We start from the raw sequence: 15,213 nt of genomic DNA, 5'->3' as shown, positions 1-15,213 counted from the left end.
GGACGGCCAACTCCTCCTAGCCCCCCCGCTCCAACAGGTCGCAGAGAACGGGGGTGAGAGAAGACTCCAAACCTCTCTCCACCCGTTCAATGTAGTGTTGATGCATGTGTGTTCTAAGGTGCATTTAAAACCCAGGAGGGCATGGAGCTACCTGCCAGAGAGCAGCAGGTAAGCGCATGGTCCCTCCTGCTAGCCCTCAATGTCTACGTGTATTTAAAATTGAGAGGTGGGCAACGACGCCAGGGGTGGGGTGTACACCCTGATGGTAACTCGGATTCCGTGTATCGTGCCCACCCCCAAGATCCTATATGTATGTGTAATGAGAGTGTGAGTAATGTGAATGTCTAAATTGTGGGATAAAATTGAGGCAGAGGCAGCCAGAAGGGGACAGGGGGGGGGGGGGGTAGCCTCCTCTGCACCCTGGTGACATACCCCTACTCCAAGGCCCTGCATGTGTGGGTGGTTGTGGTGGAGCGGGAAGAGGGAGGCAGCTGGAGATGGGGAGGGAAGGAAGGGAGGGGCAAGTGACCCCTCCCTGGGGCCAGCTCCCCCGCTGACCCCAGTAGGCACCCCCATACTCCGCGACCCGCCAGGGGAAGGGGGCCCAGGCCCATTCAGACCGGGGCCCAGTGCAGCGCCTCCCGGCCCCACAGAGCCCGGGACAGTCCACCCAACCCCACCACAGAGAAAACTGAACCCACCCCATCATCCACTCATCTTCCAGACTACATAAGACAATAGACGCCCAGGCTGAGATCTTCCTCCACCTCTCCTGTATCTCCCCTTCCTGCAGAGAGAGTTCCTGAAGAGAGGAAAGCTCCTGCAAGATGTGACAATCTCCCCCACCAGTTGAAGAGCCCCCCAGGTGGCTCGACGCACCGGCGGCACCCTGCGCCAGGGCTGGGCCCCCATGCACCCACCCGCCCACAACCCCGGCAACACACCAACCAGGACCCAAGCCCCCGAGGCCCGGCCAGTCGCCAACACTTTGATGACTTTTGAGTTCCAAAAGTCTCATAGCGTTAACATCAACACAGAAATTGGGCACCGTGAGCTTCGTCGCATGGGTGTCCATGTCTAAGCATGCTGTTGGAAACATTCACCTTCACTGGATGGATTACATTCTGAGTGAGTGAATGCTCTGCCATTTGCTTTGTTTCTATGTGATGTAGGTTCATATTTATGCTGAGCATCATGGAACTGGCAGTCTCCTGATCATTCTCTGAACTGGGTTACTTTGATAAAAGCTAGCATTATTTGTATTGCAAGAATGTTTTCGAAACATGGCAAGATCATGCTACGCATGACGTATGAAGTGGCAAAAACTAATGCTAAGATGTTCTGAAATTAATTTGTCTGGAAAAAATACTTTTAGACCTTTTTGTTTATTCCTAAGTAGTATTTTTAACATATTCCACACTATGCTCGTGTCATACTCTTACATTAAAATAAAAACCTCTATCTTTGTTTGAACACGGAAGAGATTTTAGGTGGAGGAGTGCCGAGTGTCTTCCAGTGTTTGCAGAGATCAGAGGAATCGTGTCCGTGCTGAAGCTCCTAAACTCCCCACAGAAGTGCAACACATTTGAGAGTAGGGGATGATGATTTAAGGCCAGAGACTGGGGGAGAAAGAGAGAAGATGAGGTGCAGGAATAAAAAAGTAAAAGGGAAGGATTAAATGAGGACAGGCTGCACAAGATTAAGGCTTATGGGAGACTGGAGGAAAATCATGCAGCTGAAAAATATGATTCAGTCAGCTCAGTATAGTTGCATCACTCTTATAATTACATTTTTTTTGTCATTCTTATACTAATTAATCAACAACATTAAGGAAGATGTATTTTCTGTCTTTAGGACACTTTTCTTTCATTTCTTCAAAACTTTGAACTTGAACTTGAAAACTTTAAGTGTGTGCTCCCACTCTCTGAGCAGGAAGGTTAGACACCATGGTGAATCTGCCAAGTGCATGACTCAGAAATGATTTGGGCTGCATGACTTAACTGTGGGTGGTTAACCAATCAATAGTCTGTACTGAATGACTGGGTGATGACTGGCTGGTGCATTCATGTTTCGGTGAGTGGGTTTTGTATGCCAGCAATACTTGGTGTGCAGAAAAAGAGTTGATGTGTGATGATGGTGAATTTTGGACAGTACAGTCATCTTAAAACTTGCCTCTAAGCTACATCCAGTGCTGTCTGTTCCAACAGTGATGCAGCCTCTCCATTCACAAGGACTTTGTTTCCACGTGTCTTCATTTTAAACCTAAATCCACCAGTAAGCTCCTCCTCCACACTCATCCACTTTTTTTTCTTTCTTTTTTTGTGGTCATTATAGTTCTGTAATAGACATTTTTAAATCCTTCACCATCACCCAGTGCTTCTCTTTTTCTCCTCTTCACTCCTACCTCCCATCTCCCCTTACTCCTTGAAAGCTGGAAATCAGGACAGTTCAGCAGCGGAGGGGTTAAGATGAACCCAGCCTTGTGATTGGCTGCAGGCCGGCGGTCTGAACCAGCCTACAGATAGAGGTAACCAGGCAACCTCAGAGAGAGAGAGGGAGAGGAAAGAAGAGGGGGGCATAGGACCGAGGAGCGGAGAAAAAAAAGCGCTGAAAGAAGCCTGGCATAGTTTTGTAAGGATTGTGGGAAAAGATGTAAGGAAGCTCGCACGCGCTCTCTCCGGCATGGAAAACTGGATTACTCTCCCTGCTGAAACACACTGTGGATGTCTGAATAAACCAGGAGGGGATTCACGGGAATGAATGGAGACTAAAGCCTTTTCTGAAAATGGGAACTAACAGTGCTCTTTTTCGCAGTAGTGCAAAGGTAAGTGCGTCAATGCAAACAGCCCGAATGGAAACGAACAGAACAAGTGGCAAATTTCGTCCTGTGCGTAAGGTCCTGCCAGCGTGTACTTTTTAGATCGCTGTGTGATAGTTGAATGTGATCAGAAGCCTGTGGATTCTGTGTGCTCTGCCACTGACACTGCAATGAATTATCTATTGCTGCTGCTGCTGCTGGTGCATCGGGATTTTAGCACATGTATGTATGTGTGTGTTTGTGTGTGTGTGGATTGAAGCTTGTGGGGGGAGTGACCCTCTCAGAGAAATAGTAGAGGGAGGCTGTGTGTGTGCTGTAAAGCGGGAGGGAAGACAGCGGTTTGGTGCATTTGGCGTGTGTAGTTTTACGGGGCGTCCCCACACTCGGAGATTCCGCAACAGATTTACGCGCTTAACGACTATAAAGTGTCGAAACCATAAGTTTTATTCCTTTCTCTCTCTGAAACACACGTGTTTCCTACCCCACTTGGGCAAAATTTGACATAGGAGTGCCCTGACTTTATAGTTACCGTATTATACTTTGTGGGATTTTTCTTGAAGATAGCTTTTTTACGTGTCTTTTGTGACCTTACTGTGATTGAGCTTTTTTTTTTTTTTTAAATAAACAAGTTTATAAAAAAAAAACTTTTTAATTCTCTTTTGTGTATGGAGGTCTTCTGATGTATTGGCGTTTGTCCACGTTTTAGAGGGCTGTCTCACAATAGAAGGGGTATGAAATGTACTGAAACGCAAAACATGATGAGATTCTGTTGATGAAGTGAAAGTGTAGAAATCCATGCAATGGTGTGTGAGCTACAGATGGTCCTCAATCACTAGGTTTTGGTTGATAGGGTAAGAGAGAGGGCGACAGATCCAGGGGAGGAGAGTTGAATGGGCAACCCGGTCAGGTTGCTTTGGGGGGGCCCAGGATCCGCTGCAGCTAAAAGCCGCATTAATCATGAAACCGTGGCGCTCTGCAGACCCTCACTCTCTTCTCTCTCCCTGTCTGGCGCACAAGCTGCATCAGCTTTATATACATCGTAGTGTATTGCTTTGATGTAGTTCGTGTAACTGGTTTATGCCATTGTGAATACTTGTTTTATACCCATGTTTCAGATTATATTTTTCTTGCGATACAGTCATTAGGGATATGGTAATATCAGTGCGTCATGGTTGGTCCAACCCAAGCCCATCTCCGTGTATATGTTTACCCAACAACTGCTCTTTTATTGTCAGGTGCTGTCAGTTTACTTGAGTATTTTGAATTTATGGTGCTCTGCTGTACTGCATTTCAGATGGAAACACTTCACCTATTATGCCACTCCTGATACCTGTTGTTAGTTCACAGATAAAATGCCCACACCAGACCAGTGCCAATTTTTAAATAAAACTTGCGACATGCTACTTTTAGCTCTAAACGTTTGAGTGACAGACTATTTTACTGGAGTTACTCGATTTGAGTAAAGGATTTGGATACTTTTTCCTCTTCTGCCAAACAGACCTACTTCTGCCTGTATAGACCCAGCTGGCGACTCCAGGTTGTCATAGAAACCCTCAGAGTATTGTGAGGAAACTCAAAGAAAACACTGTTGAAGGCTCTCTTTCTTCCTCTTTCAATTCTCAGCTCCGTCTGTCCCATGTACAGCCTCCCTTTTGCCTATTCTCAGTCACTTTTCAGAACCCAGGCTGCGTCCTGCAATTTTAGTTTTTATGTGTACTCGATAATGGTAGACAACGCTCCTGAATGAATGTTGGACTAAATCTTAAAGAGAAAAGGGTTCTCTAAGTTTATGTAGTCTTGAAGTCATGAAATCTTTGGAAGCTGGAGCTTACTGTTCTGTTCCTAAAGCGTCTCACTGCCTTTGTAAAAGCTGGCTTGTAGCTGATTTTGTATCTCAGTTGGAAAACCTTCTTTTCACCCCATTGTTTTGTGATCTACAGAAACTCTAGCGACACCATGTAAATCACTGCATAAAATCACAAACTGTCGGAAAATAAAGCACCATCTAAAAAGGATTGCAATGAGCTCAAGGTCTTGCTTTAACTGTGCATCGTGTGAAGTTTAAATGGTACGACTGCTATCACAGAGAAATGTTGAGGCCTTTGTGTAGACCTGGCTGTTTGCTGATCACTGAGCTTTAGTTCAAGTACAACTTAATTTGCTTTTAGCTGCAGGCGGGTAGACCACAAAGTTTTTGTGTTGGCCAAAAAATAATACATAGTGAGGTATTTTTTAATTAGTTATGTTTCACATTATTATACTGAAGCACCATCATGAGAGGTGAAAGGAGTAAAGGTAATATAGCATACAGTATGTTAGTCCATTTGTTCTTTGTAATGAACAGAGCTTGACTTATAATTCACGTTGTTGCCTTTTTTGCTGAGGCACCCCAGTGACACTTGTTGCTATGGATACAATTCAACATCACAATAAAGTGACAGCCTATTCAAGTTACCTGCTGGATGTGACAGAGGCTGTGTGTGTCTCAGTGGCATTTCGTTAAATTAGCTGTGGCGAAAACAATGAGCTGGCAGCTGCAGTGGAATTATACTTGTGCATGTAGATAACTAACATTCATCAAGTTCCCTGCCTTCATTATTTTCTTTTCCTGTTTGACCTGGAAACTTGAGGGGAGTGTCTCCCCCCCCCCAGCTTTATATCTTATGTCACAACACAAAATAATTCCCAATTCTATATTGTCTTTAGGACTAGTTCATACTCAGGTTTAGTTACTCTTGGGTCTATTTTGAACCAGTATGTTTAAAAAGGGACAGTTTCATTAGAATTTAAGATTGTGTAGTAGTAAAATTAATATGCATGTACTAGTTTGGTCTGCTTCCTAGGTAGATATCCCAAAAATAAATATATTATTCAGTTCAAAGGTGAAATTGTGTAAATGAAATTTGTGTTTGACCTTTCCCAAAGCAATGCCAGCTTTTACACACAGCTCTTCTTCAAGTCTTTTTGTCTATTGCCAAAGGAAACAGTTTTCCTTTGATAGCTTTTAGACTCTCTAAAACACCCCAGATGGGACTTACACAGTCTCTCTCTTAGGAAGCCACTGCCTTTCAATTAATGCATTACGGTCACTGGAGCTTTTCCACCTGTAGAACTGTAAATTAAGTCAAGTTCATTGGAGTATCTCAGTGCCGAAAGCCGGGTTTGATTTCCTTACACTATAAGCTTCTAATATTATGTTTGAAAGAACTTTAAGACGAACTCCTCCCTTTTTCTTAGATTTAAACCGTTGTCAAAGGTATAATCTTAAATAAAATAAAACCCTGCTCATTCTTATATTTACTTTTCTGTGGTATATTAAACAGGTGGCAACATGTTAAGTAAGGGTATTTTTTCAGTAGGGCTTCCACTGTTTCACATGGAGGGAGGGGGGAGAATTGAGTGGCTCTTGGCTGGGTGCCCTTCTCATTGATCCACTTTCTGCATGTGTGTGTGTGTGTGATCGCAGTCTCATATAATTAGCATTGAGAATATCTTTACAGCCCACTGGGACTCTATGTGTACGTATGTACCCTATTTCTTGCCATTTATTAACTATGAAGAAAACTGAGAGTGTGTTTGTGTCTGACAAATCAATATCCACCCAGACAAACACATTTTTAAGCCGTATGTGCACAAAGCTGTCATTACCACCAATCATGACTACCTTTTGAACACAAACAGCCACACTAAAGCACATTACACGCATGCACACCCCCACAGAGGGCCTGTGAGTGAGCAGGGCAGTCCATCCAGAGGTTCAGATTAAGCTGCCAACTAATCTGCCTCTGCAGTCTGTAATCTTCTTAAAACACTCGCAATCTGTCCACAGCACTGGGATTAGCATCTGCAGAGACAACAATGCACTTTCACTGTCCTTATATTTGACCACAAAAAGACTGCTTTATGGGTTTAGCATCCTCTGCTTTGCTCTGAAATGGGATCAGTAGGAAAAAAGAATGCTGTCTGTTATTTCCGCTTTTTACTTGTATGGGTTGGATCGTACCTGTTACAGGTCAGTTGGGATAATGCATATCTGTAGGCTTAGAGGTTTTTTCACACCAATAGCTTGCTGTGGGGAAACAAAGACACATTTTCTTTGTAAAACTGACCTGTTTTAAAGTGCACAAGGAAAGTTTGTAGTCCAGGATGAACCACAGAGTCACTCCTACAGACCAACAAAACATATTCTGCTTCAAAAAAACTGAACAACCATGCTATTAACCTTTTTGGTGAATCTTATCAAGTCCTTTTTAACCCTTTCTTTATCATTACTTCGTCCTTTCTTAATCTGTTTTTGATTTTGCATCCCTGCCCTGTTCAGGGTCTACCCTATCTCTCAGTCTGTATTTCATTATTTCTCCTTCCCTCTCTCTCCCTCCATCATTCTCTTTCTGTAGCATAGCTTCAGGGATCCTCTTGTTTCAGATAAGATGCTGATTATGGAACTAAGGCTCTTGAGTTCCTCTTTTTTCCCTGCTTACATTCACATCGACATTAGCATTTCTCAGCATCATTATCACATTGAATCCCCCCCCCCCCCCCCCCCCCCGTCCCGTCCTTGATTTACACATCGGTCCTCCTTTTCTTTTTCCAGCGAGTGCCACTTTGGGGTAAAATCACAAAGGTGTTCACGTTGTTAATGAGTTTTAACAGCAAACAAAAGCACTTTATAGGAGGCATTTTCAGGAGGTGAAGACACACATACACATGGGGGCGCGGGCACACACACAGACTGAAGTCACAGCACATTAACACTTCAATTAATTCAGCGCCTTACATTCTAATTTCCACAGAAGTCAAGATCCCTGACCACCCCCTTCCCTCAAACCACACACACACACACACACACACACACACACACACACGCACACACAGCAGTGATGTACGGTGCTCTATGCCTCAGCAGACCCCAGCAGTATTACATGCGCCTTATGACATTTTAGGTGCTGGAGAGAGCACAACAAACAAAGCATCGCAAATTACATTTTAATTTGCGATGCTTTGCCTTTTACTCAGGCATATACAAAGGAGCAGAGATGCCTCGTTTTGTACAATATTCTTTATTCAAAGAATACAATAGATAATGAATGCGTCTATGGTGTGAAGGGAGCATGGGAGTGGGCCCTTAGATTTGCTGAGGGGGGTTGCAAGTGACTCTTCCCTGTGGATCGGCTCCACTGACTTCCACACTCACTGGGAGACTGCAACAAAGTTAGAGAAAGAAATAGACAAAGACAGGAGTGGAAAGATGTTTTCCTCAGAGGATTGCCTCTTTGTATTTCTCCTCCTATTTCTTTCTCTCTTTTCCCTTCTCATGATTTCTCTCCATCTGCGCTTTTCTGTTGCTGCTCACTAATGAATTTTTAACCGTCCCATGATTCTCTTCTTTGTTTCTCTCTTACTGTTGGTGTTTGTAAAGATTAGGCGTAATTCAATATCCATCATCATACACCGTCTCCTCCATGAAATTCACAGTGATGTTTCATAGCATGTTTACTTATTAAAGCAGGAAGCTGTGTACCAGTCATGTAAAGGTGCTATATCCTGTCTGACCCTGTCTGAAAGACAAAGTGCTGGTAACCTAATTAAATTCCTTGTAGGACATGTTAGGATTGCTTTGCGTGCTAAACATCTGTTCTAAGTAGATGAAATGGGAGGTAGAGTCTGGCATCTGTGTCTAGGACAGAAGAGTTGTTTCTGGGTTGGAACCATAGCACTGGCTGCTTCCCTGGAGCACCTGGTGCCTGGCTCATATAGTGCTTGCTGGGCTTAGAGGAGAGGTTGGGTGCCCAGATGCTCCTGCGTTCAGCCTGCAGAGCTAAAACTGAAGTATGCTGCCACACTAGCATATACTCATGCGTGCCACACATGCACCTCCTGCTTCAGCTCATGGAGCTCAGCACTTCAGCTTCACAAAAACACATTTGTAAACACTGAATGGAGTCTTATCTAGTTTCATGGATCATGAAATCTGCTCAACCCATAAACCAGGTTCAGTTTCAGTTCAAGTGGAGGCATAAAAATGATCAAAATTGGATTTGGATTTTGCATACAGTATTAATTTCACAGCAGGAAAACTGCTCCAGTGTTTTTTTTTTTATGTCTTTTTCTCACTTATGTGTTGTACTTATAGCCAATCTTTTGCAAAAATCGTTTCAGTTTGTAGATACTACTCAATAGGAAAACTCATAAAAAAAATCATGATAACAGACAAAATGTTTATTCATGAAAAAAAATTAACTGAAGCATCAAAGAAAAGAAGCTCAGAGGAGGTTAAGGTGAAGCTTACTAGTGTAAATGATTCTGCAGAGCTGTGAGTGGTCATTTAATTGCATAGCTTTAACGGTTTATCCTCTGTGCTGACTCATCAACAACTTGTACATCTAAGAACAAACAGACTTGTAGAAAATGTGCTATCGGTTACTTTTTCATTTTGTAATGAAAAAAAGTTGTTTGAGGGGTTTGCAATGTTGACCTTGTGTACAAAAATAAAATTAAGTGTTACAACCTTAGGTTAATTGCAAATGTAGAGTGAAAATGTTGCAAATTGCAGTTATGGGATATTTTGCAGGATTTGCCTTCGTGCTCTCAGGTGGTTTCTCTAAATAATAATAATGGATTGCATTTATATAGCGCTTTTCAAGGCACCCAAAGCGCTTTACAATGCCACTATTCATTCACTCTCACATTCATACACTGGTGGAGGCGGCTACAGTTGTAGCCACAGCTGCCCTGGGGCAGACTGACAGAAGCGAGGCTGCCATATCGCGCCATCGGTCCCTCTGGCCAACACCAGTAGGCAAGTAGGGTAAAGTGTCTTGCCCAAGGACACAACGACCAGGACAGAGAGCCCAGGGATCGAACCGGCGACCTTCCGGTTACAGATGCGATTCCCAACCCCCTGAGCCACGGTCGCCCCGTTAAGCTAGTTCTGCCTCTTTTATGTCAGTTGAACGGAGGGAATGGATGGATGGATGGAAAGGTAGGGAGTGAAATAGGTCAGAATGTGACTTAAATATGTTTGTGTTTAACCCTTTCATGTATGAATTATGACAACCTCAATCTTCATTTTTTTCTTAAATATTTTTATTCATCTCTATGCATGAAAAAAAGATTTTGGAGCTTCATTTTTCAACCATGTATTTTTCAAAGAGTTTTTTACATGTCTACTTAAGTGGACAACACTGGCTGACCAGTGGGTGACAGGGTATGGAGTGACACATCAGTGTCCAATGTAGTGGTTTATGTGCAAGTATACCATCAACACTGACACAAATACAAGAAAACAGCTATCCACTGTAGTGACCACTATGAGTAAAAGGGTTAATAACTGTCTGTAAGATGTAAAATGCTTATTTTTGTAACATTGGCTATATACATTTAACAAAATGTGGCCTATTTTGAGACAGACTGTTAGATTAAGCTAACTGGGAGCCGCACGGGAGAGTGAACTTATAGAAAGATTTTATAATCAGCCGTCTCTTATACTCACTGCCACATTCAGAGCAGATCAGACCATACAGCGGCTGATTTCTATCAGAGGCCTGCTCTTTAACATCTATTAATTAGATCTGATTTAAATGTATGGTTTTTTTCTTTTTTTTAGAAATATTTTTGCCTTGATTCCTGAGCACGCATGCACCAGTTCCAAAACTGAACCCACTAAGCCCCCACTTCACCATAACAAATCCCAATTTAATCCATGCATGCTGCTTTTCTTTTTGCTCATCAACCAGGCACACGCGCATACGCACACACACACGCACAGAGTGGGGGGTGCAACCAGAGTATAACTAAAGAAGTAGGGTAAATTTAAAACAATACTCGTGTCAGTAGAGGGTATATTGTGCCAATAATGATCGCAAAGAATCACTGCATGTTTTATGCTGCTTTTTCTTGTGTTGATCTTTGCATACTACTGTAGTTCATTATAATGACTTGAACTGAAATAGGGCATCATGTGACAGAATCATAGCGTGTGGCTACTCTTAGGCCCTTAAGGTTTGCCATGTCATTAGGATTGTCTTGGTGGCTTCGAGTTTTGGAGATTTGCAGCATGCATATCACTGAGGCTGTAAAAGGCAGTTTATATTTTATTGCAAAAAGAAAGCGGAGCTCGATAATGTAGAAATCTTTTATTTTTTTGAGATATCACACTTGGCACCACCCACGGACGCTAACCCAGTGGTGCTAATTAATCAGTTCTTCTTTGCCGCTCAGTCAGAATTTCTTCAGTTTAAATGTGAATCCAAATAGATAAAATGTTCCAGAAAGATTGGAAAAAAAATTGAGCAGTCATGTAAAAATAGTAAGTGGAAATCTTTATTTTAGACAGATTAAAAACATAGACAAGCAAACATTTCATCTGATCAAACAAATGACGTTTAAAAATAGATATTTTGAATTGATTTGAATTATTTAAGTAACTAAAAATGACATTTCATACATTTGGAAAAATAAGTTCACCTGTGCAGTTTTTGCACCTTCAAATCTAAATCATAAGAATCAGGAATCCGGATCAGAGGTCAAGGATGTGTGGTGTGTGTAGTGTTATTATGCTCAGATCTAAAGATCTCCAACATATTTGGAAGAAACCATTCCCTTGTAAGGACGTTTGGCAGATTTAGTAGTGCAGTTTTGTTGACTGACTGTAAATATTACAGTTGTTGGTATCAAAATACATGGATCTGCAGTAAGGGTGGGTAACCTTACAGTCCTGCCTCATGTAAATAAGACTAAACTTTCGTACTTAACAAACGCTAAGCAAAGGCTTGAGTAGTTGTGACACAATTACATCTGTCCTCTATCCCAAAAGATTTTCATATGATCTTTTTGACAGTTTCTCACCCCTAATTTGCAATTGGATTACATAAAATTTGACCCGCAGGGCTGGCGTGCAATAAAAAAAGCCCTTGCTGTTCTAAAAAGAACAGCTTATCGACTGACGTGGAACATTTATGAAAGACCAGGTCTTTGGGAATAACGTACTTTAACCAGATAAATAAAAGATAGATTTGATTTGCCACAATAACAGTAAACAAAAAGAGCTTTTCAGGGGATGATCCTCATCTGTATGAAGATTTAAATTGAACTGGAAGTTGACCTTTTAACAGTATGAAGATCTTAAGTACTGCTGAAACCCAATGTAATAGCTCAAGAAAAAAAGGCACAGATTTGAACCTCATGTACATATTTTGAGGGAGTTTAAAACACACAGTTTATGAAACTGTAGTGTAGAAAGCTAAGAATGTTAAAGACTGGTCAGTGTTTGGCTTCTGAGCCATACTATGTTATTTTATTCAAGTATATCACCTTTGCTTTACACCACTGTATCAAAGCAGATTTAATGTTGACTGGACAGACCAGCAAGCAGCACCCAGACTGTAATCTGTGCACTGTGGGAGAGAAATAAGTAAGAGATGTTTTGTTCCATCTCTGTGAGTGATCACTTTACATGTAAATATATCCCCAATCACAGCACAACTATAAACTTTAACTAGAGCGAACAGTGATATTGTCAGACAGTATTGGCACACACACACACACACACACACACACACACAAAAAAAATCAGTAAAGTATACTTTTTATAGTTGCAGCATTGTCACTATTATATTATGTTCAGTAGGTATAATTTATAGTTCACAAACAATGCAGTAATGCATGTTTACACCTTAATCTTTATTTGTGTCTTTAAGTACCCCAAAAAGTATCCTGTACATAAGATTTATTACTTTTATTATGATCTATAAAGCTGCTAATTCCCTTGTACGTGGAACATCAGCCCCCTTTCTAATGACTAAACATTATCCCTCCAATACCACAATTTGCACTTTATCCACTTTTAAATGTTGTTTACAGGCATTCGTGTAAGAGGATTTGACCCACAGACACATAAATACACATTAGAGATGAAATGACGCAGTCCTCACTTGACTGCTGAAATTTACAGCTCAAATCAGCTTATAGCCAGTTAGTATGGCTTTGTGCTTTTGAATAAGCTGTGGTTTAGTATTAGTGACTGTGTGCAAATTCATTACAAGCATACAATAAATGAAAACAAAGATGCATTCTTAATTTATGAAAGCTAAAAGAATTTAATTCTCCATAAAGCAGTTTTAAAAAACTGCAAGCCAGGAGACCCTAAAAAAAGTCTGACGGGAGGAGCTTTGATATTATATTAACTTCTTATGGCCAAGCCACTGGCAGTCAGTAAACAGTTGCATTCTTTTCCAACAGAAACAGAGCACTATGGGCACCCCATTTGAGTCTCCCCTCCACCTGTGCAATTTAAGTCCAGTATTTACTGGTCTGCTGAGAAAAACAAGTATTTCCTTGGCTGGGTATTGGCTTTGCTCTCCAGCAATTTGTCCTTTGGCTATTCAATTTCACACTGAACTCAGGGAAAGAACATCTTGTGTGAACTAGTGGGTTGGTAGTGCTTTATATGAACTGGCATAGTTTTTATGTGTGTGACCAGTAAATCAAATCGGTAAAGCAAAAGCTGCTTAAAGGTGTATAGAACTACAGATTTAGGTGTTTACTTTCAGAGGAATTAGTGGGACTGCCAATCTGTTTATCTAACAGATACTCAGCATATCCACTGTCAATTTAAAAAGTGTCTTCGGCAAACGAACCAAGCATTGGACTTGGATGTAAGATCCAGTGAATAAGTATTAGCAGTAAATATGCACCGAAAGTGAATTTAGCAGATTTAGGGATGCTGCAACCGTGTATGTGTGTGTGTGCGTGCCTGTGTCAGGGACCCTCTTTAAGGACGAATGGAGGATTCAATCACCTGCTCACAGGTCATTTGTGCTTCTTGATCGAATTGAACTGAGCATCTATCAGAGAGACACACTTGACTGGACTGGTGGACACATACACACAGACACACCCATATATATATATATATATATATATATATATATATATATAATGGTGCATTTCATGGCTCCCTTACCCCTAGGCCATGACCCTTCTTTCCATCTATCTCACTCTCCTGCTCATTTTTACACATACTCCCCCCCTGCATCCATTCTCAGTATGAGCATTTAGATAGGAAGCCTTCAATTAGCTGGATATGCTTATAGATAATAACTTCTCTGTCAATAGAAGCTGATGGCTGGTGAGTATGATAAGTAATTTTTGGTAATGAGGATGTTAAAAGACCACCCATTCAGCCTTGAGGTCAAGTTCACAGTGTGTGACTGTGTGTATTTATATGCACACGTGAGCTCATAAAACTCGCACCGTAAAGGTGATGGTTTCAATCACACAACCATGCCAGCCGTGGTGGGACCTGACAGGAATATTTGACAGAGACTCATTTAGAAGTTGTTAATTTGTTCGAGAATGAGTGTGCCACCATATTTGGTGTGTGGTTTTCTGTCATTAACAAAAGCACACATGATTTTTCCTGCACTTGGCAGCTTCACATTGCCCCAGTCTTCTGTGCCAGCTGGTAATAGCACTGGTACTGTAGAATAGATTGTACTTATAAACAGATTTCTTCATTTATCTTTCTTTCTTATACTTTCTTGTGCCATGTTATAAATGTAAGCTGGCAGACCAAGAATGGAAGGGCTATTTTACTGCTTCATACTTCATAAAGCACAACATGGGTTTTAGAGTCGGTGATGAGTCTACAGTCTCATCCTTCTCTTTCCCTTCTCTCTGGAGACTGTGGTCACCTAGAGAAAACAGACGCTTACCTTGGCCTTTGGTGTAAATCGCCCCTCAAATGAGTTCTTACCGTGATCCCCTCACATTGCCTTGGATGACAGCTCTCTTGAGGGAACAATTTAATGATCCCTTGTCTGATGAACACAGGCCAGAGGAATGAATGGAAATGTGTTCTGAAGGGAATATTTGAAACCTGTATTGTCTATCAGGTGGCCTTCCATGAGTGCGGACCTCTTCACCAGAGTGGATTGACCCCTGCAATTTATTACATACACCGCTGACATCTATCACACCTCAGCCCTCAGGGACACTTGTGCAATAATAATATCAGAGCAGCCACATACAACTGGCCATGTGACTTCTTTTCCTGCTGCTGTGGATCCCTGCATGGTATATTAAATGACTGTCTGTGTGGTTTCTCCTTTTGTGATCTTCTGTTCAACATGTTTCATCCTACATCGACTTAAGCTGTTTTCACACGTGTGCGTAATCCGGAACTTTTCTAGGCGTCGCACAACAGTGGTTCAAAAACACAGATCTTCAGAGATGAACAGGTCTGTAATCTGCCCACTCCCTAGTATAAGGTCTGTGTTAGGTCTTGTGCCAGTGTCTAAGAGACAGGTAAAGGTCTGGTACATTCACTCCTAGCAAAGTAGCATCATTTTTTTTCATCCCAACCGGTCACAGCAGATGGCCACCCCTCCCTGAGC

The 15,213-nt window shown here is 41.8% G+C and overlaps 1 protein-coding gene across 7 annotated transcripts in view; it reads left to right on the top strand.

Annotated features, from left to right (window-relative positions):
- The first annotated feature begins 2,539 nt into the window (after positions 1 to 2,539).
- Positions 2,540 to 15,213, top strand: part of dab1a (DAB adaptor protein 1a) — an 83,131-nt gene continuing 70,457 nt past the window's right edge. For all 7 annotated transcript variants that reach the window (XM_080876801.1, XM_080876799.1, XM_080876800.1 and 4 more), the window contains exon 1: positions 2,540 to 2,824. The gene's annotated coding sequence lies outside the window, so the exon portion shown is untranslated. The remainder of the gene's footprint in view (positions 2,825 to 15,213) is intronic.

Source organism: Rhamphochromis sp. 'chilingali' (assembly GCF_963969265.1).
Source record: "Rhamphochromis sp. 'chilingali' genome assembly, chromosome: 3".
Lineage (NCBI taxonomy): Eukaryota > Metazoa > Chordata > Actinopteri > Cichliformes > Cichlidae > Rhamphochromis > Rhamphochromis sp. 'chilingali'.
This window is presented reverse-complemented; position numbering and strand designations above follow the sequence as displayed.